Source organism: Aethalodelphis obliquidens, unplaced genomic scaffold, assembly GCF_003676395.1.
Source record: "Aethalodelphis obliquidens isolate GAN/ISIS:26980383/991018 unplaced genomic scaffold, ASM367639v1 scaffold39, whole genome shotgun sequence".
Classification (NCBI taxonomy): domain Eukaryota; kingdom Metazoa; phylum Chordata; class Mammalia; order Artiodactyla; family Delphinidae; genus Aethalodelphis; species Aethalodelphis obliquidens.
In genome coordinates, this window is record NW_020837983.1 from 18,072,364 (window position 1) to 18,096,218 (window position 23,855).

Here is a 23,855-nt window from a genome sequence, read left to right on the forward strand (position 1 = left end):
AGTTTTTTAAGGAACCTCCATACTATTCTCCCTAGTGGCTGTACCAATTCACATTACCACCAACAATGTAGGAGGGTTCCCTTTTCTCCACACCCTCTCCAGCATTTATTATTTGTAGACTTTGATTATGGCCATTCTGACTGGTGTGAGGTGGTACCTCATTGTAGTTTTAATTTGCATTTCTCTAATAATTAGCAATGTTGAACATCTTTTCCTGTGCCTATTGGCCATTTGTATGTCTTCTTTGGAGAAATGTCTATTTAGGTCTTCTGCCCATATTTTATTGGGTTGTTTTTTTGATATTGAGCTATATAAGCTGTTTGTATATTTTGGAAATTAATCCCTTGTCAGTCACATCATTTACAAATATTTTCTCCCAGTTCATAGGTTGTCTTTTCATTTTGTTTATGGTTTCCTTTGCTGTGCAAAAGCTTTTAAGTTTAATTAGGTCCCATTTTTTTATTTTTGCTTTTATTTCCATTACTCTAGGAGACAGATCCAAAAAGATATTGTTGCTATTTATGTCAAAGAGTGTGCTGCCTATATTTTCCTCTAGGAGTTTTATAGCATCCAGTCTTACATTTAGGTCTTCAATCCATTTTGAGTTTATTTTTGTGCATAATGTTAGGGAATGTTCTAATTTCATTCTTTTACATGTAGCTGTCCCGTTTTCCGAGCACCACTTATTGAAGAGACTGTCTTTTCCCCATGGTAAATTCTTGTCTTCTTTAATGAAGATTAATTGAGTGTAGGTGTGTGGGTTTATTTCTGGGCTGTCTATTCTGTTCCTGTGATCCATATGTCTGTTTTTGTGCCAATACTATGCTGTTTTTTTTGTTTTGTTTTGTTTTTTAGCGGTACGCGGGCCTCTCACTGTTGCGGCCTCTCCCGTTGCGGAGCACAGGCTCCGGACGCGCAGGCTCAGTGGCCATGGCTCACGAGTCCAGCCGCTCTGCGGCATGTGGGATCTTCCCGCACCAGGGCACGAACCCGTGTCCCCTGCATCGGCAGGCGGACTCTCAACCACTGCGCCACCAGGGAAGCCCCTAGGCTGTTTTGATTACTGTAGCTTTGTAGTATTGTCTGAAGTTTGGGAGGTTTATGCCTCCAGCTTTGTTCTTTTTCTTCAGGATTGCTTTGCCAATTCTGGGTCTTTTATGGTTCCATATAGATTTTAGGATTATTTGTTCTAGTTCTGTGGAAAATGTCATTGTAATTTGATAGTGATCATATTAACTCTGTGGATTGCTTTGGGTATCATGGCAATTTTAACAATATTAATTCTTTCAATTCAAGAGCATGGGATATCTTTCCAATTCTTTGAATCATCTTCAATTTTCTTTATCAGTGTTTTATAGTCCTTGGCATATAAGTCTTTCACCTCATTGGTCAGGTTTTTTTTTTTTTTACATGATTTTAAAAGGCATTGTTTTTTTACTTTCTCTTTCTGATATTTCACTGTTAATGTAAAGAAATGCAGCAGATTTCTGTATGTTAATCTTGTATCCTGCTACCTTGCTGAATTCGTTTATCAGTTCTAATAGTTTTTGTGTGGAGTCTTTAGGGTTTTCTATATAGAGTATCATGCCATCTACACATAATGACAATTTTACCACTTCCCTTCCAATTTGGATACATTTTATTTCTTTTTCTCATGTGACTGCTGTGGCTAGGACTTCCAATACTATGTTGAATAGAAGTTGTGAGAGTAGGCATCCTGTCTTGTTCCAGATTTTAGCAGGAAGCCTTTTACCTTTTCACTGTTGAGTATTATGTTGACTGTGGGTTTGTCATAAATGGCTTTTATTATGTTGAGATGTGTTCTCTCTATACCCACTCTGGCGAGAGTTTTTATGATGAATGGATGTTGAATTTTTTCAGATACTTTTTCGGCATCTATTGAGATGATCATGTGGGTTTTGTCTTTTCTTTTGTTGATGTGGTGTATCACATTGGTTGATTTGCATATGTTGAGTCATTCTTGTGACCCTGGGATGAATCCAACTTAATGATGGTGTATGATCCTTTTTATGTGTTGTTGGATTCAGTTTGATAGTATTTTGTTGAGGATTTTTGCATCTCTATTCATCAAAGATATTGGCCTGTAATTTTCTTTCTTGGTAGTGTCTTTGTCTGGTTTTGTTATCAGGGTGGTGGTAGCTTCATAGAATGACTTGAGAACTCAATTTTAACAAATATTTACTACTACCATTAAGAACACAGATAATACTTATCAAGTCATGCTCTGTGCTAGGCATTCTTCTATGTTATTTTAATGCACTAATTCATTTAATCTTCACAACCACCTAGTGAGATAAAAAATATTATTATTCTCATTTTAAAAGAGGAGATGAAGAAATGAGGAAATGAGGTATAAGGGAACTGCATACAAAGAAGTGCCCATAAGATGGAAATGGTTTAATAAATTATTGCATATCTACTCCACAGAATATGATCCAGACATTAGGAAGAATGAATTAGAGCTATACCAACTGACTTAGAGGAATTTCCACGAAGGGTTGTTGCATTAAAATAGCACTATATAGGGCTTCCCTGGTGGCGCAGTGGTTGGGAGTCTGCCTGCTAATGCAGGGGACACGGGTTGGTCTGGGAGGATCCCACATGCCGCGGAGCGACTAGGCCCGTGAGCCACGGCTACTGAGCCTGCGCGTCTGCAGTCTGTGCTCCGCAACAAGAGAGGCCGTGATAGTGAGAGGCCCGCGCACCGCGATGAAGAGAAGAGTGGCCTCCGCTTGCCGCAACTAGAGAAAGCCCTCGCACAGAAACGAAGACCCAATACAGCAAAAATAAATAAACTCCTACCCCCAACATCTTCAAAAAAAAAAAAAAATAGCGCTATATAGAAAACTGTGAATGATATGGCCCTATTTTAATAGAACAAAAACCAAAAGTGTCCCGTATATTTATTCATTGTATTTGATCCTCTGCATTGGTTATAGAATAGTGACCAGACAAAGGCCAAACCTTAGGGGTAGGGGAGCAGCCAACAAGGGTGACTGAAGAAGAATGATTAGTAAGTGCAGTAGGAAGAGAAACAAGGGAGCAAGTTCCAGGAAGCCAGATAAAGAAAGTGGTTCAAGAAGAGGAGTGGCAACAGTTACTGCTGGATAGAGTAGGCCATTGGCTTTAGTAACATGGAAATAATTTATGCGTTTGTAATCTTTTCAAGACTTTTTTATTGTAATGGGGATGGAAACCTGATTGAAGAGTGTTCAAGACAGAAGGGGAAAATGGGGGAAATAAGAGACAACTATGGTCAAATCTTGCAAGAGAGTTTTGATTTAAGAAAAGAAATGATAATACAGTAATATAGTAGTAGCTGATAGGGGGTGCTTTGTTTCGTGTTGACTTTTAAGATGGTAGATATTTCAGAATGGTTGTATGCTGTTGAAAACAATCTGGTAGAGGAAAATTGTTGATGGAAGAATAAGGAGACAGTTGCTAGACTGGTGTTCTAAAGTGAATAAGTGGAAATGGATTTTAGTACACAGATGAAGGGAATGGTCTTAGAAGGTGCATAACGTTTCCTGTATCATAAACAAAGAGAAAAGCAGAGTATATGGTACAGATTCTGGGTGTTGGCACAGAGGTGATGTGTGAGGGTGAACATGGAAGGAAGTACTGGAAGTTTGAAGAGAGAGGAAAAAGTAAGGAATAAATATCTAGGAGAGCGATAGAGTGAATGAGTACAGAAATGCAGCAGGATTTCCTGTCAGCACTAATGTTCTTGTTGAGGTTATACATTTAAGTGAGCACAACCAGGATTTTTCTCCAGCCGCATTCAGCAGCCTAGGGACACATCTGGAGTAGGTAGTGTTGAATATAAACAGGGTAGGGTGACACAAAGATTGGCCCTGAGTGAAGCGGGGGAGGAAGTATGACATAAAAGGGATGATGGATAAAGACAGGTGATAGGCTCAAGAAATTATAGGTCCCAGACAGACCAAAGCTTTTTTGGAGTTTGAGTATTAAAGGGAATGAGCTGAAGAGATTGAAGGCAATGGTCAGAGAGTAGAGCGCTTAAAATTCAAGACTGTGAAAGGGATGTAGTTTTTTATTATTATTGACAGGATCTAGTAGACAGTCATAGAACTGAAAAACTGAGATAGAATGAAATTTCAAGATCATTAAAGGAGAGGAGGTTAAAAGACTGCAAAACAAGCTCACTTTACATGGATATTGAAATCACGTGGGAGGAGTGAGAGCACGCTGTGTAACAAAATCTTGAGGAGTAGCTTGAGGGTCTGTAGAAGACTGCTGAAAGGGCAGGGTGGGAGTGAATGGTTTAGTATGAAAGAATGAGCTTTAAGGTTAGCATTCCTTTGGAAGGAGAGAGGGACAGTGCTATTGACAGGAACGAGGAAGACAGTTACTTCTGGCCTATGGGAGATTAAAAATAAACAAAACCCAGCCCCCTCTGAGGGTGCTGCAGAAGAAGCAGTTTTCACAGGGAAGAATCAGGTTTGAGATACAGAAAGCAGATTGTGGTTGGCTTTTGTGGTTGCAAAGAGATCGGTTCCTAATACTGGAACCTGTAAATGTTACCTAATCATTCAGAAAAAAAAGGTCTCTGCAAATGTGATTAAGTTAGGGATCTTGAGGTGGGCGATGATCCTGGATTATCCACGTGGGTCCTAATTGCAATCACAGGTATCCTTATAAGAGACAGTGGCAGAGGGAGATTTAACACAAATAGAAGAGAAGATCCCAAGAGAAGGTGGTATGGAGATGGATCAGAGAGATTGGAAGATGCTTACTTTGAAATTTGGAGTGGTGTGAGAAGACAAGTAATGCCAGCAGCCACCAGAACCTTTAAGAGGCAAGGAATTGATTCTCCCCTAGAACCTCTGGAATGAACACAGTCCTGCTAACACTTTAATTTCAGCCCAGTGATATTGATTTCAAATTTCTGGGCTCAAGAATTGAGAGAGTAAATTTCTGTTGTTTAGGTTACTGAGTTTGTAGAAGTTTGTTACATAGGAAACTGATATATACAGGTGAAGGAAAGAGTCAAAGAAAAGAATGGGAAGAGAGTGGACTTTGTTGATGATGGACCTTAAGTTCCAGAGAGCACAGGGCAAGTGGGAGAACAGAATTGCAGAGAATATGGAGCTGAGAGACTGAGATGAACCTGGGATCTTTGGGTAATGGGTGGCTACCCATTAAAGAGGGATAAGAGAGTGGTGGAATTAGCACTGATGACCTAAGAGGCAGACTTTGACGGGAGGAAAGTGATATACATATATACATCTATAAATACACATATGTGTATATTTATGTATTTATAGATGTATATATGTGCATATGTTTGACTGTATATGCATAATATGTGTATATATTTATACATGAGTTTATATGTAGATTTATCATTATGTACATATATTTGTCTAGTATATGAATGTGTGTATTTACATATTATTTTTAAATCATGGAGAAAATGGAAGGGTAAGAGTTTGGGTCGAGTAGGAGAAATGACGGGGACAAAGAGGGAAAGAAAAATGCTGGCACTCAGAAAAGACAACAAAGCAAAAAATAAAAGGATACGTAAGGATCGTATTTAAACATTCATGTAAAACTGCATAGGTGTGTGTATGTATAAGAAATTTTTTAAAATTAATTTAAAATAAATTTATAAAAACGTAGTTTGTATAGCAATGAAAGTGCCAAAAGACCTTGTTAAAAGTTAAATCCAAACATATATAATGCTAACAATCTGATCTTAGTTTCCCCTGCATTTGTTCTTTGTTTTTTGCAGTTCACTGCATTTATGGTTCTAACTGATCCAATGTGTGCAGACAATTCAACTTACAGCAGCTCCAGCTCTTCCTCTCTGAATCACCTCTGGACCCCTCCTTTATGTCTCTGAAAGGAGGAGAGTGGCATCTGTGTGCTTAAAGGAGGTTGCCTGCGATGACCTTAAGGTAGGTCTACTTTGAGAACCCGGTCTCAAAGGAAAATATGGCTAAGAATTTCTGGAGATGGGTATTTATTTTAAAAAATAGCCTTGCCATCCAAATTTTCTTCTTATTAACACCATTTGCCACCAAACAGGTTTATGATTTCAAATCTAGGGTCCTTCCTTGAATAACTACAAAACAAGCTGTTTTACTTGTTTTGGAAGCTAAAGGCATTGTATTTTTTTTAGTATCTCTCACCCCCAATATCTCACTCGTGTAACCGTTTAATGCAAGTCTTGGGGCTATGCATCCTTATCCTGGATCTTCATCACCCAGAGATAGACTAAGAAAGAAAAATGCATGGAGGATTGCTAGAAAAGTTTCTGTGGGGTTATCATACATCATTTCTACTCATATTCCTACTACTCATACTAGTCATAGACTCTGGAGCCTGACTACCTAGGTTCAAATCCTGATTTTACCACTAACTGCCTGTGTTTAAGCAAGTTACTTAACCTCTCTGTGCCTCAGAGTCCTAAACTGTAAAATGTGATAACAATCAATGGCAGTGACCTCATAAGTTTGTTGTGGAGAGTAAATGAATTAATCCATACATTGTACTTAGTTCTTGGTACATAGTAAATACCAAGTAAATCGCACTGTAATTATTATTATTATTAATGGTTGGTATGTGGGCAAATAATCCCCCTAAAAAGTAGATGAGTGGAGAAGGAAGAAAGAATGAGATAAAAGCTAAAAATAATAAGGGAAAGAAAAGTCAATGACCTGTGTTAGGATTTGGGAGGTTGGAAATATTTTGGGAGAAATGAAGACCCACAGAAAAACCACAAAAAAGGAATAAGAGCAGGGGCCTGGTGACTTGAATCGCATGGATATGCAGAATCAGTACATTAATCACTGGGGTCAGGAAAGTTAAGTAATGAGTATGTGTGGGCAAAGTTGTAGAGTTCTGGGAAAAAATCTATCTGTAAAATCTCTTTCTTTAAGGTTAAAAATGTGTCTCAGGTAAATTTAGAAAACTAAAAAAAACAAACCCACAAAAGGACATACTTAAATCGTGCATGATAAGAATAAATTCAGATAGGAAAGAAGTACAGCTTTACACATACTATTCAAAAATTTATTGGGGGCTTCCCTGGTGGCGCAGTGGTTGAGAGTCCGCCTGCCGATGCAGGGGACACGGATTCGTGCCCCGGTCCGGGAAGATCCCACATGCCGCGGAGCGGCTGGGCCGGTGAGCCATGGCCGCTGAGCCTGAGCGTCCGGAGCCTGTGTTCCGCGGCGGGAGAGGCCACGGCGGTGAGAGGCCCGCGTACCGCAAAAAAAAAAAAATTAATCGGGACAGCAAAACTTCCATGTAACTAGCCAAGTACACAATTCCCTTACTTACTTGCTCACCCAACAGCTTGACGACAGAAAAATTGGCTTTTAACCTCACCTTTCCCAAGGACAACTTTCTCATTCTGAAAGTTTTTAGTCCCAATTCATAAATGCCTCTGCTTATATTTATACATTTTTATTTTAGAGAACACCGATGAATTTGGGGCAGGCAGTGGGCTACTAATGAGATGCATTGGCTCGCGATCTTCTTATCAATCCTTTAAATTAGCAGTCAAATGTCACAGAACATAGCACGCCTTCCACAAGTGTATATCTTGTACTAATGGAATTGTTCTATTCAGATTTTACAATTTCTGGCATTTTCCAAGATAAAGTAGAATGTGGTCTGAGATAATACTGGGGATTTTTTGTGGGCTTGTAAAAGGAACTTTTCTTCTCAGCTTTATGTTCTGTCTTTTGGAACACTTTCAAAGAACTGTTTGGGTGGCCTTAGGCAGGGTCTTTTAGAAGTTGGTTTATGTGTGTGTGGATGGATGATGGCCGATTCAAAGAGAAGCGCCAAACTGGAGTTATCAACATTGTCATTAAATTCAATGTTGGTATTTGTTTGATTCTCACTTGCAATAAAAAATGTAATATGTCAGTTCCAACACAATTAGAGAATTTTAAAAAAGAGATATACTGATTGGCACTTCAAGGTGATGTGTAATGTAATGGAACAAAAGTCCAACTTGTGTTAACAAATATCTTCATCTTCTGAAACCATATTCCCTGTTGAGTAGTCCTGCCTTCCCCTCCCCCCAGCCCTCTCCATATCATTTATTCGGCAAGCATTGAATATTCACCTACTATTCTTTTGGTACTGAGGGTAGGAAACTAATATGATATGCATGGTTGTTATCCTGGAGAAAAGTTTTCACAAAATGATTGGAGCCATTTCACAAAATGCAGCTTTTAGATGTCATTCCCTCTCAGAAGGAGAAACAGAAATAGAGTTCCAGTGCTATGGGGGCTGAATTGTGTCCCCCCGAATTTGTATGTCAAAGCCCTAATCCCCAGTACTTCAAAATGTGACTATATTTGGAGATACAGGGCATTTTAAGAGGTGATTAAGTTAAAATGAAGCCATCCTAATCCAATCTGACTGGTATCCTTATATGGGAAATTTAGGCACAGAAAGAAACAGGAGGGATGCTCATGCCCAGAGGAAAGACCACTTGAAAACACAGGGAGGAGGCCCTCTGCAAGGCAAGGAGAGAGGTCTCAGGAGAAACTGTTACCAGCTCAGGTCCCTGGACTCTTTAATCACCAGAAACTGATAAGAGGCCAGAGGCGAAATTCAGGCAAGGCTTTACTGGGACTCGTGCTGCATCCTGAGGGAGGGAGAACAAGTAACAGGTGCCCTTGCTGGGCATGGGGGCGTGAGGTTGTTCCTTAAACGTGGCAACAGCAGGGGTGGCTCCTGGGTTGGGCAGGAGGTGTAGCCTAGGTGGTCTGCCCACCCCCTGGGTGGTACTGTGTACAGGGATCAGGCTCAGTGTCTGCTTTTGCTCTCAGCACCTCAGGAATGCCAGCTGGTTTGTGGCCTTCTCGTGTCTTATTGTATAGAATTGCCCCAACTGCACATGCGTGCAGTTATTTTTAGTCCCTTATAGTTTCTTTGTATTCTGTTGCTCCAGGAGACGTTTGTCCAGGTGCAAGCACTCTAGTACTTTACCAGATCCCAAGTACTCTGGTAAAGGGTCGCAGATCCCAGACTATCTCAAAACCAACCCTTCTGACACCTCAATCTTGGACTTCCAGCCCCTGGAACTGTGAGATTTTGTTATTTTATTATGGCATTTTCTTTACAGCTGCCCAGCAAACGAATGCACGCAGTTTGTCAAGATCCTCACCACAATTTTTTGTACTAGACCCTTTCAAAGTAAAACTGTACTGGACAAGGTTAAATAGACAAGGAAGGCTTTATTCAAGACTATTGATAGAGGGGAGAGAGACTGAACTCAACTCCGTCAAGACAGGGCAGAAGAGGGCTTCCCCGGTGGCGCAGTGGTTGGGAGTCCGCCTGCTGATGCGGGGGACATGGGTTCGTGCCCCGGTCTGGGAGCGTCCCGCGGGCCGCGGCGCGGCTGGGCCCGTGGGCCATGGCCGCTGGGCCTGAGCGTCCGGAGCGTGTGCTCCGCGGCAGGAGAGGCCACGGCAGTGAGAGGCCCGCCTACCGCAAAAAAAAAAAAAAAAAAAAAAGGGGCAGAAGAGTTTTTAAGCCCTGGGTGAGTGAATGGAAAATTACTGGAAGACTGCGAAGAAGGTTTATCAGTGGGATGTGTCCAGCATGGTAGGTTATTCCTGAGTTTGCAAATGTCTCAGTAATTAGGCCATCTGTGTTTCCTAATTGGTCTCCATTGAAGTTAGGTTCCTACCCTGCCACACAGCTGGGAGTTAGGGGTGCTGTTGCCTTCGGAGTTTCCATTTCAAAGAGCTGATTCCCAGGTCCTTGAGAGAGACATTCCTGGGTTGTAAATCTGGCAAAAAGTTGGGGAAGACTTTCATATATTTCAAAGGGGCAGAGAAAGAATTTATAATTGCAAGTTTTCTAAAGTAAACGCTCTAAGAAAAGGAAGGTCAGGGGGCTATAGTAGGAAGAAATCTATCTAAAGTTTAGCCGAGCTGAGGGGAGTATTACAGCCATCTCAGTCAACCCTTTTGTAATGGAACAGGCTGACCTTTAGTCCTGGAAAGGCATTAGGTTCCCAGCCATTGATTTGCCTCTGTGCTCTTGCATATTGGTGTCCCTGGATGCCATTGAAATGGGGCAGGATGCGTCGCATAGTACTAGACTAAGAAATTTCGGTCATTTCACAGATGTCAAGCAAGCAAAATCAAAAGGTATGAAAATAACCCTCTACTATTGCCTTTCTGGGCTTCCGCTAATGGTCCCTTAGGCTGGATCTCATTAAATCTGCATCCTATTTCCCACCTCACATCACTCAGACCCCAGCAGTTACCCATAAGTGCTTTCCAAATAGCAGATGTAGGATTCATTTTCTTTAACTTCTCCATCTGTTTCTTTGTTTTAAAATAACGCTGCTTTAAAATTGGTGCCACCAAGGAAAACAGGTAGCGCTCTGTTTTCATCTATTTCCTCTGTCAAGAGGCATTGAGGGGAAAATCCCTCTTTGCCTTTCAGCCCCAGGAAAGTGAGCACTGGTGTGACAGCATCCATGAGTACATGGGAAATTACCATATAACTGCACTGTACAAAACGCCAGTGGGACGCAACCACTGGAAATGCACATAGTCATGATTGGAGTTACACACTTGAGTCACAGCCCGTGCTAGAATGCAGATAAGCTGTCTTGTGGTGCCTAGCAGTTTGCCAACCGACTCCTAAATAAAGAAAAGTCTTTAGGTGAAATCTCAATGTTTCTTGTTGAACCTTGGGGTTTCTTCACAATCCAAAGTAGCTATACAGACAGTTTCCTCTTTTCTTAGGGTTAAAAAAGAAAAGAATTAAATAGAATGACATCCTTCCTGGATGTATCTCTGATGGAATTATAAAGCCAAAAGGTTTAACACTGTGATCCTGGTCTCTCCATTTAAAGGGCAGAAGAACACAGAGCAAAAGGTAGGCACATTAGGCTTCCAGATATATGCAGATCCCATTCTCTTCTATAAATATCTTCATTGTAATTGCTGGCTTCCTGTTAGGATAAATGCATTCAAATTTTGTTTTGAATGGCACAGACTGGCTTTCTGCCTTGGGGTTGATACAATTTTGTTATTTCCAAGTGTGTGGTAAACCAGGGGTCCCAACCCCCAGTACTGGTCCCAACTGACCAGTACTGGTCAGTGTTCTGTTAGGAACCGGGGCTGCAGAGCAGGAGGTGAGCCACGGGTGAGCCAGCGAAGCTTCATCTGTATTTATAGCCTCCCCATCACTCACATCACCGCCTGAGCTCCGCTTTCTGTCAGATCATCGGTGGCATTAGATTCTCATAGGAGCATGAACCCTACTGTGAACTGCACATGTGAGGGATCTGCATTGCACTCTCCTTATGAGAATCTAATGCCTAATGATCTGAGGTGGAGCTGAGGGGGTGATGCTAGCGCTGGGGAGCGGCTGCAAGTACAGATTATCATTAGCAGAGAGGTCTGACTGCACAGAGACCATAATAAATCAAACCCTATCATTGAGTATGCTTGCAGACTCATATCAAACCCTATCAGTGAGTATGCTTGCAGACTCATAGCAAACCCTATCAGTGAGTATGCTTGCAGACTCATAGCAAACCCTATCAGTGAGTGGCAAGTGAAAATGAGCTCAGGGCTCCCACTGATTCTGCATTATGGTGAGTTGTATAATTATTTCATTATATATTACAAGGTAATAATAATAGAAATAAAGTGCACAATAAAGGTAATGCACTTGAATCATCCCAAAACCATCCCCCATCCCCACCATCCGTGGAAAACTGTCTTCCACGAAACCGGTCCCTGGTGCCAAAAAGCTTGGGGTGTGCTGTTGCAAACAGAGAAGAGAAAGAAAAGAGTGAAAGTGAGATTAGGGCTTTGGCAACAGCTTACTCCCAAGTGTTGTTCATAGACCAAAAACACCAGTGGAGAGTGGGGATACTCTTCTCCCTCACGCCCTCCCCTATCCTTACCAAATGCCTTACAATTTTTTTTTTCCTCTTCCTGACCAAATCAACTGCTATCTCCAAATGACCCTTAATTCTTCTTTTACCTTTTCACGTGTTTTTCAAATTAAATGATTTTGGACATGCAGGGTGAAATGACTTGAATCATGCATAGCCTTTCACTAATATAACTGATTCAGACCATTTTCTAATCATGATTAGGTACATTGCCTCATATCCAGATGGTGGTGTTTTTCCTGCACAGACTTGTAGATCTAAAGGTACAACTTCTGTGATACGAATATTCATTCAGCAAGTATTCATTGAGTACCTCTGATACATTATGTGCTGGGGTTACAGCTGTGAGAAGGGAGTGGGCTGCTCCCTCACAGAGCTTCCAGTCTTTCTAGGAAAACAAGTCATTAAAATGAAAAGTAATAAAGCTCTAAGATCTCCTGGTGGTAGCACCTAACCCAGTCTTGCCTGAGTGGAGTTAATAACAGATGAAGGACATGGACAAGACAACCCAGACGTGGCAACGTGACATTTAATCTGAAAACTAAATAGAATTTAGCCAGATAAAGTAGTGTGTGAAAGGGATCCCAATAAAGGGAATAGGATATAAAGGTCTAGACTCTAGAGGCAAGAGAATGCCTGGTTTTGGGGGTAAATGAAAGTACTTCACTATGGCTAGAGAAGGAGAGAGTGACAGAGACAAGAAACAAGAGGAAAGGTACATGCAGAGTCATTTATAAATAACCATGAAAATCTGTTTAAAGAGTTTGGGAAATAGCCTTAGGCAATAGCAGCTAGCAGAAAAAAAGTCTGCTCGCCGGGGGCACAGGACGTCACCGAAGAAAACGCCTCTTTCTCATCATCGAGGGACTCTGCCCAGGATAGACCGACACGTGATCTTCATCATGTTTTCTCTCAGTGCTATGCTGCCAAGAATCCATTCCAGAGGGGAAAAGAAATTTGAACATTTAAAGATTTTATAAATTGGAAACTAGCTGGTTAAAGCGGAAGTGGCACCTCCAGGTTATGCTCTCCGGTGCAGAGCTGACCTCCGGACAGTCTATCCTTTGTCCCAAATTAGCTTGCCCACACATAGGGCCACTGCTAGACCTTCCCACGCCTTCAAACAAATTAGAAAAAGGTGTCTCCTATCTGAAGTCACTCAGCACCTGGGTGCAAGTCTTGGCCAAGAGAATGGAGACTGGATTTCATCCCTGACTTGTAACTCCTCTGGTCCCCCCAACCTTGAACCTGAATGACCTTAGGCAGAAGATCTGCACACAGAGACACACAGCCTGTCTTTTGTTTTGCCTTTATCTTTATATGTCCTAAAATTCCACTTATTAGGTGTTAATTTGGGAGAATAATTGTCCTCTAAAGACGTAAAGAACCTCTTGATTCTCCCTAGTTGGAAATAGTGGCACTGAGGGAATGAGTTTGAGTTGGAGATGAAGGAAAGTTGAGTTAATCTAAAGCATGATGGCTTTAGTGGGAGGGACAGAGAACGGATGGAAATTTAGTAGAATTATATGGAGTATTTTATTAAAAGGTAGTGTGGTATGAGGCCTGGGAAAAGAAAGATTAAGCAGTCTTGAGGAGTGCCGAACGGAAAATGTGAAAGGGCTAAATACAAACTTCACTTGTTCTAAAAATGTTCCTGAGCTGACACTGCCTCCAAGGGTCAAGGTCCTTTCTTTCTAGAATGCAGCCTTCAGACTACTACTATTAATCCTACAGCTCAGGGACCTTGTGAGTTGCATGAATTTATTTATTTTTTTTCCTTCTGGCTGACCTGGAGACCTAATCACCATGGCTAATATTGTTTCAATGGGCAGATGTGCTTGGAATTCCAAACCACCTTTCAAGTCCATGTGTCAACTTGGAGTTAACTTAAATAGAAATCAAGGAATATTCTTTTCTTAAAAGTGACTTCTGGGGCTTCCCAGGTGGTGCAGTGGTTGAGAGTCCTCCTGCCGATGCAGGGGACACGGTTTCGTGCCCGGTCTGGGAAGATCCCACATGCCGCGGAGCGGCTGGGCCCGTGAGCCGTGGCCGCTGAGCCTGCATCCAGAGCCTGTGCTCCGCAACGGGAGAGGCCACAACAGCGAGAGGCCCGCATACCGCAAAAAAAAAAAAAAAAAAAGTGACTTCTGAGTGGTATGACTTAGCATTACGTTTCAGTAGATCAAACAAAAACAAGGTAGCAAAAACACAAAATGGAAAAGTTGTCTGGAATTACATCTTGTGTAAGGCAGGTTGCCTGGCAACCAAATAAACTCAATTTTGTAAATTTAAGTATGTACTGATTAATGGTAGGGAGTCACAGGCACAGACACATAGTTGATTACTTCCTACACAATTTCACTTTAACAGTATTACTGGAAGACAGTTGAAATTTACATTTTGATTTAAAAAAAAAAGCCACTTGTGCTCTGGGTTTCCAGTGGAATTCAAGTTGACTCAGCTTCAGCGGGAGTCATACCAAGAAGTAGACACTGTGCCAGAGGCTAAATGTGTATCACCTCATTTAATCATTACAATAACTCTTTATGGTAAAGGTTACATTCTTCATTAGTCAAATGTGGAAACTGAAGCCCAAATCTAAGGTCACTCAGCTAGTAGGGGATGGATATGAATTCTGTTTTATGTAGCTCCGTAAGCCTTGCTTTTTGTAATGTACAATTTTGCTTTCTTTCTTTTTTTCTCAGTAATTCCTAGATGCTTACATATGCCAGATGTAGTGTGCTCCCACTTAATCCTCACACCACAACTCTGGTTATTTACACTTCATAAATTAAGAAACTGAGATTCAGTAATGTTACGTATATTCCCAAGGTCATACAATGGGTATGTGGCAGATCATATCAAAAATTTTAAACTAAATTTTAAAAGTTCAACTTCAGTTCTTCTACTCCCCAACAGCCTCCTCTTTCAAGATGTTTTGTCCTGAACTCATTGAAACACAGTTATGCCACTTAAAATAAAATTGGTGCTCTGACGCTTTCAAAACCTACCTGTCTTTTGACCTCCCTCTCAAAATCAGGTTCTCTCTACACTGGTAGAAAAATAATCTCATATATTAATCCAAGCCATATTGATGGCTGAATAGTGAGTTCATTTATTACAGCTATCCTTGCATGTTTCCTAGGACACAGCAGAAGACAGAGAGTTCCAACCCACTAGAATGACCCTCTCTTGTTAGAATATTAGATACTGAGGCAGAGCTGGCAAGGAGTTATATACTTGTGCGAACACTCCTTTATCACACTCCTAAAATCATACAATAAGTAAATAAACCCAGGATATGCATGGATATTATGATGGAAGATTCCTATGGTATATATTCACATTAATAAATATATACTATGACTTAAAACAGCACAACAGAGCAAGGTCTCATGAACCTGCAACAGATCTGGAACATTCTTTGCTTCTAAATTTCTTCTCTTTATCATAAGAGGATGGAAACTCTCTTTGCTACAGTCAGGAAGATCTCACACACAGGTGATAATCTGAGAGAAAAGATATGAAAATCATGTTGAGCAGGTGGCAGTCCTGGATTATAGTATTTTTTCTATTTCACATATTTGAAAACCTAGCACTAAATACTATATAAAGAAGGTGTAGTGATTTCCCCATTAAATTAAAAGACTATAGACAATCAGCAGAAAAAATTGAAAGGAAAAAAAAAAAAACCCACACTACATTTCTTTGGGAGAAGCAATAGTTACTCAATTTCTTGGATTGCCTCTCCAATAAAGTTAATGATATTTTCTTTTTGTCTACTAGCTTAATAAAATATTGGCCTACAAATCTGGGGATGGGGAAGTGATAAGGCTTCAAACTTAGCTGAATTGTGACCTCAAATTTTGTCCTTGAGTTACTTCTCCCTCTAGGTCTTACATCTCTGCTCTTCTATGTGTGAGCTTTATTCTTAGGTTCACCGCATGGCATGGCTAAAATGATGACCAGAAGCTTCAGGCTGATAGCCTACCAGCTTAGCAAACACCAATTGGAAAGGATGGGACTTTCTCTAGAAACTCAAGCCAAATCCCTCAGATTTACACTGATCTGCTTGGTTTTTGTCATATGCCTATCCCTGAACCAATCACTGTGGCTAATGGAAAGTTGATGCCCTGATGGCCAAACCTGGCTCATTTTGGACCCCAACTGCTAAGGGTGGTGTCAACCTGAGTAGAACTACAGGGACTGATAAAGGAAGAAAGTGGTTCCCCAAAGAAAGGCTGGACAGATCAAAAGAAAGAATAAACTACCACAAGTGTTCTTTCAAAATAGTCGATAGATTGACTCATTGAAAAATCCTTTTAATATAAAGGAAAAATAAAGCATAAAATGAATTAGAAAACATTAAAAAAACAATATGTATCAAAGGCATAGCTGTTGATTGAGATATGATTAAGGTGTCTTTGATAGTGTGCAAAGAATTATAGGTAGACCAATAAAAAACAAAGAACACCTTTTTCTTTGTAGTACATTTAATAAGTGTCAGATTGTGTTGTATCCAAAGTAGGCAAGAGAGAATATTGACTGGGCAGTGACAGCACAGTCATGAGTTGGAGGGAACTAAGCAATGTTCCCTAGGTTTGTGTGACCCTGTGGTTCTTACTTCAGAGTCCATAACACCAGAAGAGAAACATGTGTCCAGAGAGAATTTTTAAACAGAAAAAAGGAGTTCAACATATGGAACTCATTCAATAGGTTAAATCATTTCCAAGAACCAGAATATGGCCCCCTCTTCACTTCTAACTGGCTAGCTCCTTCTTCTTCAACTATAACCTGCACTGACCACCTATCTTGAAAAAGCAAGGGACTAGAGGATGGGCTGGCCCAGCTGATACACTGGCAGTTAACACTGACTCTGGAGCAGAGTGAAAATGGGGACTACAGTTGAATTGCGGACAAGCACAAGCTTACAAGGAACACTGAGAAGAGTTAAACACAAGAGACGAGTAGAGGGCAGCAACCAGATCTGAAGCATTGGCTCACCAACAAACAGCAGACAAGAGAGGCAGGGTGGATTTAGGGAGAAAATCCTGAAAAGATCTGAGCCCATGGAGCCTGAGGAGAGAAACCCTTTTATTGACATCCTATCGCCTATGCTCACCAGCTTTGAAAAACACTGAGTCAATTGTGTCCTCCGGGAAGCTCTCCCAGCCCACTGGCCACACAGACACACCAGTGTCCTTGACTGCAGTTTCACCCACACTCTAGGTGGTCAGGAAAGAAAGATCCTCGAAGCAAAATTAGAGTGTTGTAACCATAAGAAAAAAGAACATACACACATACATAAATCCCCACAAAAAAACATATGTCTCAGACTGTTTTGCTTACCACAGGCAGAAAATGGGTGGAATTTTGAAAGAATGAGTAACATTTCTCGTCTTCTAGATATAGCTAAATATTTATGAAACCCCATATAATGTGCAGTGGATTATGTGCAGTGATGGAACTTCTGTCATTGCGCGTTTTGATGTACAGTTACTTCCCCAAAACAGAAGAGCCCTCAAGTGCCACCAAGAGGTATTTTGCTTTGTTTCCTAAGGCCCCTCCTTCTGGGGGCACCACCTGTAAGTCCAAATACTACCACCCAATTGAGAGGAATGTAAGTAACTCCCGGAACAGAGCCAGAAAACAAGCCAAGAATGGAAAACCGAAATAATTAGTGCAAGGGCGTCTCAGCCGAATAAAGAGCAGTAAGATGTGTAACAGTTAAGGGACAAACAGCATCAGTAGCTTGGTTTTAAAAGAGAAAATTAGGAAATAACTAGACTTTTTACTAAGTGCAACAAATCCTGCTAGTAGTAGTAAAACCTGATTTGTAAGGTACTCAGAGACTTAACAATTTTTTTCTAAAATACAAGAGATGCTCAAAGAGATGACAACCAAGTATAAGGGCAGCATCAATAGGGAAAAATGGTACCCATGGAGAGAGCACAACAAATTAAGCCCCAAGGGATTTTAAGATAGTGTGAGAAAGAACCTGGCTCTCTAAACCACTGAACAATAGAACTACCTTGGGACCAATGACCAATGAATAAACTAACTCAAAAATATGTACTTTTTTTTTTTTTTTTTTTTTTGCGGTACGCGTGCCTCTCACTGTTGTGGCCTCTCCCATTGCGGAGCACAGGCTCCGGACGCGCAGACTCAGCGGCCACGGCTCACGGGCCCAGCCGCTCAGCGGCATGTGGGATCCTCCCAGAACGGGGCACGAACCCGTGTCCCGTGCATCGGCAGGCGGACTCTCAACCACTGCGCCACCAGGGAAGCCCCCTGTACTTATCTTTAAAGGTCTCTGCAATTAAATGTATATTTTTAATTGAACTATTAACCTAAATTTCATGAGCACCTTACTTTGCTTTCCTTCTGTTATTTTTAACTGAAATTATTTCCATAAAAGTTCCAAATTAAGAACCATGAGTTCCTATTCTCTGAGGCAAAAATACCTGACTCAGATGGGACCTGAAGGTAGATGGACCTCACTCTTTACCTGGTTACTATCTGGTCCTCAGGGAGGAAGAACCTGTAGCTCCCATTTAGCTCGTTCACTCTTACTTAGTACATAGAGATATAGAGGGAAAAGAGAACAACAGAATTATTCCGGGATAATTACTACTACTAATAATAATAAATAATAGAGTGGGCTGAATTTGTCAGACTACATAGATATGACTACCCAGACAACGTTTTCTATTTAGTTGAAAACCCATGCTAAGAAATAAGCAAATGGGTAACTCTGAAACTCTATCACTATTGACAGCTATCAGTGCTGATGTGTCTAAAATCCCTTTCCAAACAGATTTTCTCTCCCTTGTCAAAGGCAAATGGTATGAGTGTGAAGAAAAGAGTAAGCAGATCAAGGGCAGAAGTATGGGGGTGGGGAACGTCCTAGAAACTTCTTCTTGAGACCCGGCAGTGCAGAACTTCTCGGCCCTTTGTCAGTTGAGAAACCAAGGTTCTCAGTGCTTAGCTGGTGTGAAAGGTGAGCAGACTGATGAGTGTGGAGATGTGCTGTTTACAAGGTAGATGCGTCAGGAACTCAAGCTTCATGCCCTGTGCACTTCTGCTTCCAAAGGAGCTTTGGAAAGTCAGCTAAACTACATTTCTCCATTTACAAAAAAAGTAGTATTTACCTCCCCATCTACCTCAAAGACATCTTCTGAGAAATAACCAACAAATTTCCCACCATGCCCTTCTCAAATGAAGTGTGATAAAAACATTAGTAAGACTAGTAAGACTAAAACTGTTTTTCTTTTTTTGTAAACTGTTTCTCTGTGCTATTGAAAAATAGAGCTACAGCTAGTCCTAAATTTAACTTAATTATTAAAGTATAAGCAAGCTCCAAGTTCTAAATATATAAAGTTTAGCAACTTTAAATATTAAAATTTGACATTGAATTTGCAATTCTACATGGCAAAGCACTTCATAATATCCTTGTGCTTCTTCAGCCTTTTATTAATGTGAGTTGTAGAAACAAACTGTAAGTAGCATATTGAAACTTATTTATTGGTTTAGAATAATAGCATTGCTCAATCACGCACAACATATTCTTATTCTAGACCTAGTAAAAAGTGAACGATGACTACCAAGACAAATTATGTCCTATGGTTAGCAGAAGAAAGTCATAGGGCCGTAAGAAAACACACACACACACACACACACACACACAATTAGTCTGTAAATGAAATTCACTGTTTTTTTTACCCTATCATAACTTCAATCCTAGCTATTAAAATCCTAGTTTAAAACATGTACCTAATGAAGAGCTTGTGAAAAATTAGCTTTTAGGTGGCTGCAGAATATTTGCTTTTTTTTTTTTTTTTTGTGGTACGCGGGCCTCTCACTGTTGTGGCCTCTCCCGTTGCGGAGCACAGGTTCCGGACGTGCAGGCCCAGCAGCCATGGCTCACAGGCCCAGCCGCTCCGCGGCATATAGGATCTTCCCGGACTGGGGCACGAACCCATGACCCCTGCATCGGCAGGCAGACTCTCAACCACTGCGCCACCAGAGAAGCCCAATATTTGCTATTTTTAATTCACATATTTTCTAAACAAAAATGATCTCATCACTCTTCAGAAATTACAACTTTAGTCTACCCACACTACTCTGAGCAAAAAGAAAATAGTTTAATTTTAACAAAATGTGGTTTCAAAGTACAGTATTAAAATAAAGAGGAACATGAAACGTTAATTGTTAGTTTCCCTCGAAGCTTCTCTTTTGTACTGGTTTATCTGCAAAATCAATTTCTACAATTAACTCTGACAAAATATGTTTGCAAAAATCAAATTATACCCTGCTAATATCTGCAGTAGAATTGTAATTCTTAAATAAGATAAGCTTAATAAACCAATACATTTAAAACAAAATAATTGCTGATAAAAGTGGTTTCTCTGCTGAGGGACAGTTTTAGACTCAGTGAGCAGCTTGTTAGATCTTCGTTGTAATTCCTAAAAAAGAGAAATAAAGCACATTTGTTAATTTCTAATTTTTTATTTTCTGACTAAGGTCGTGTAGACAAAGCTTCTTTTAAATGAGTTGAAACCATGATACACATACACGCAGTTTAAATCATACCATGACCTTGGTTCCCTGAAGGTCTTCTAAAAAAATTGAGTTCTCTGCAATAATAATGAATTTCTGTGTTTTGTACCATCTAGACTGGAATGAAAATGGCCAGATAACTATTGACACTTTCATTTCATATAGTTTATCATTTGCAGTATATTTTGTGGTTGTGTTGTTGAGCAAAGGATAGACCTTGAAACATGGAGCTCTACTTTATGCTTCGGCACTAACTTTGCACAAGGTCAAAATGGATTTATCACTAATGAGAGACATCTCAAACTCTAGAGACCACTGGGGCAAAGAAAAATAACTTTTAAAAACAACTTGGCCACCGGTGATATGCTCATAAAAATCATAATGGGAGTCTGGATAATGTTTGGCAATTCTTTTTCAGTATTGATTGAGTTTTGTTTTGTTTTTTTAAAGACCAGAGTTATATTCAACAATAGTTAACAGAAATCCAGTCACAACTATAATGATCCACAATTCAAGTTTTAGGTGATTATCTCAAGTCACATTATCAATTGTGAAATGAAAAGATAGTTAAGAAGCTTTTTTCATCAGTGCTGGAACATTTCTACCAAGAAAGGAATATATGCAGTGCATATTTTTTCTCATAGTGTAAATCTAGTTTTTCTCATAGTGTAATTTCTATTGTTTGTTATTCTAATGGCAGTCCACAAATCAATGAGCCGGTACTGATACAGTGCCATGTCCCAGACTGCACACAGGGCTGGATTCATTTCCTCCATAATCCCATCAATGTGATAGACAATTGCCATTGAGCTGCCATTTAAACTGCTCATATGCAGCAATAAGCCAGGCAAATGGGATCTTACAACAAGCAAGGAGAATCTCATGCTGGGGGATGAATGAGGACTTTGCCCTATGTTCAGGGATGCCTTATCATTGAACTAAAAGGAGGAGGAGACTAAAAGTAGGAAACAGCTAGAGCACAATGCAAAAAGTAAGTACCAAGAACCTATGTTTTATAGGATGCACACCACAAAGTGCCTCTCTCTTTCCTATAACTCTGAGCTACTGATTTCCCATTGTGCTATTTTTCAATTTAAAACATTGGGCAGACAAAAAGTCAAATAAAGGTTTATAATAAAAAACAGAAATTCTCAGATACTCTGCTAACTCTTCCTATTAAATCATATTTTAAAATTTCTGCTTCAGAAGTTTATCTACTACACAAAGACCTTAATGAATAATTAAGCAATAAAGGTTTGCCAGAAATGGTTTTTGGAAATGACTAGATTTTTAGGGGTTTTAATATAAAATGTGATGCTTTTGATTTCATACTCTCTAGCAGAGAGCCCTCTATTCTTATTGTACTATTCTGAAAAAGATATTATGCTATTTTTTGTGTTTTAAGATAGAGCAATTAAGTTAAAATTCCCCAATACCACATTATTTTAAAGAATATACATATAACAGATCTCTATGAGTTTAAATATTTTGAAGTCCTCAGACAACTTTGCTTCTTCTAGAGACTGAGTCCCAAAGTTCTAGAATAACATAACGCTGTGGGATTTTAGGAACAGGAATGACAACAGATTTGAAAAGATTGCAACAATACAAAGAAATTTCTGAAGGTTCAGTTCAAATTCTATTTAATAATTGAAAGAGAAGAAAGGAGGCCCCGATTTGAAGCTAAATTGTATGTTTCTTGATCTTTAAATTTTGTCTCATTCAAGATTTCTTGATTCTTTTTTTGTTTTGTTTCCTGGATCCCCTTGGACATAGCCTATACTCCCTTTCTCAGAATAATACTTTTAAAAGAATAAAATAAAATAGGGTTTATAACTAAAAACTAATATATATATGGTAGGTAGAGGATAGATAGATTGATTCGTGGCTAGAGGCCACGTACACGTTCCACTCTAAGTAAAATAAAATTCCCAATACAATAAAATTTCCAAAGGACTTATTAGGAACAAGGTGGCCTCTAGAAGCAAGGGCAGACACAGCATCTATTGTATACTTTCCCTTAGCAGCTGACAGTGTCAGGTCAGAGTCAGGCATTGCTGGAACTGAGAAGCTCATTTCTTAATGTGCCACAATCCTTTTATAATAGTGGCTTTTACCTCAAGTTAGAAAGAATGTAAATAAGTAATCTGTACCCTTAAAAGAAAATATTTACAAACCTCTGGGTCCCATGCTGAGACTATATACCCAAATTGTATAGTGAACAAAGTCAATTCAATCCTATTGCTGGAACAGCAAACAGCACCAGGAAAATAATTTGTCCCATCACTCCTCAAGTTAGGTCAAAGCCTTGATATATGGGACAATCTGACGCTTACAGAATGACTGCAGCACTAGTTCTGTGCATAATATTTATTAATATTAGTTTAAAAGATAATTCCTCTGTTTAGAATATGAGTTTATTTAAAGTGTTTCATATATTAACATTGATTTAAAGTAATCTAGAAAGAAGAATTTAACGGTAAATCTAAGGTGTGGAAATATTCCTAATTTACATGCAATCTGGCCATCTATCGTATGTTTGAATTTACAATACACTATCTCATTATTATTTATAATAATAAATATATAATCATCCCATTATTAACTATAGTAATAATGATAAATACTATACATTACTGCTATCACCATCACCGCCATCATTTTTACCATTACTTTTTATGAGCACTGTGTACCAGGATTCTGCACCACCACATCTGCTGTGCTAAAAATTCAATCTTGTCCTTCAAGTTCTATAATGATGGGAACTCAGTACCTCCAGAGGCAGATGATTCTATCATTGTATAATCTTACTGTTGGAGATGTTTGATTAAAAGTTCAAAATTAAACTATAAATAAAATCTAAGTTCAGTCCTTCAAAATGTACTCTGGAGCAGAATATAAGAAAAAAATTAATTCTATTTGAAAATAAAGGAAATTGCGCATTCTTTCTTGATCCACAGCTCATTTACTTTGGTTTAATGTCCAATATTTGTTTTTGAAGCCATTTAAAAGCTAACCCCTTATAATGATAGAACACATTATGCAAAATAATATGACAGTCAGGGGTTCTGTAGACTTGTTTTCCAAGTAAACTCCCATATTGAAAACACACAGACTTTCACATGGCATTAAATCAATCATTAACACACAAAAAAATCACTGTTGCAACACATACCTCAAGATTAAAAGCACTTATCTATGTTTATGGTTGTCAAGGAAACCTTTCCCTGATTTTCTAATGAAATACATTGCATGAGAGACAAATAGAATAAGCACCAAAGTATGAAATAAAATCCATACTTTAAAAAATGTGGTTTTTAAAATATTCATGAAAAATTTAAAAACTTAATGTTTTAACTTT

The 23,855-nt window shown here is 39.5% G+C and overlaps 1 protein-coding gene across 1 annotated transcript in view; it reads left to right on the plus strand.

The window, feature by feature from the left end:
• The window catches only part of TRHR (thyrotropin releasing hormone receptor), a 344,936-nt gene that overhangs the window by 226,235 nt on the left and 94,846 nt on the right, over positions 1–23,855 (plus strand). The window contains exon 4 of the mRNA XM_027131608.1: positions 5,777–5,942. The gene's annotated coding sequence lies outside the window, so the exon portion shown is untranslated. The remainder of the gene's footprint in view (positions 1–5,776; positions 5,943–23,855) is intronic.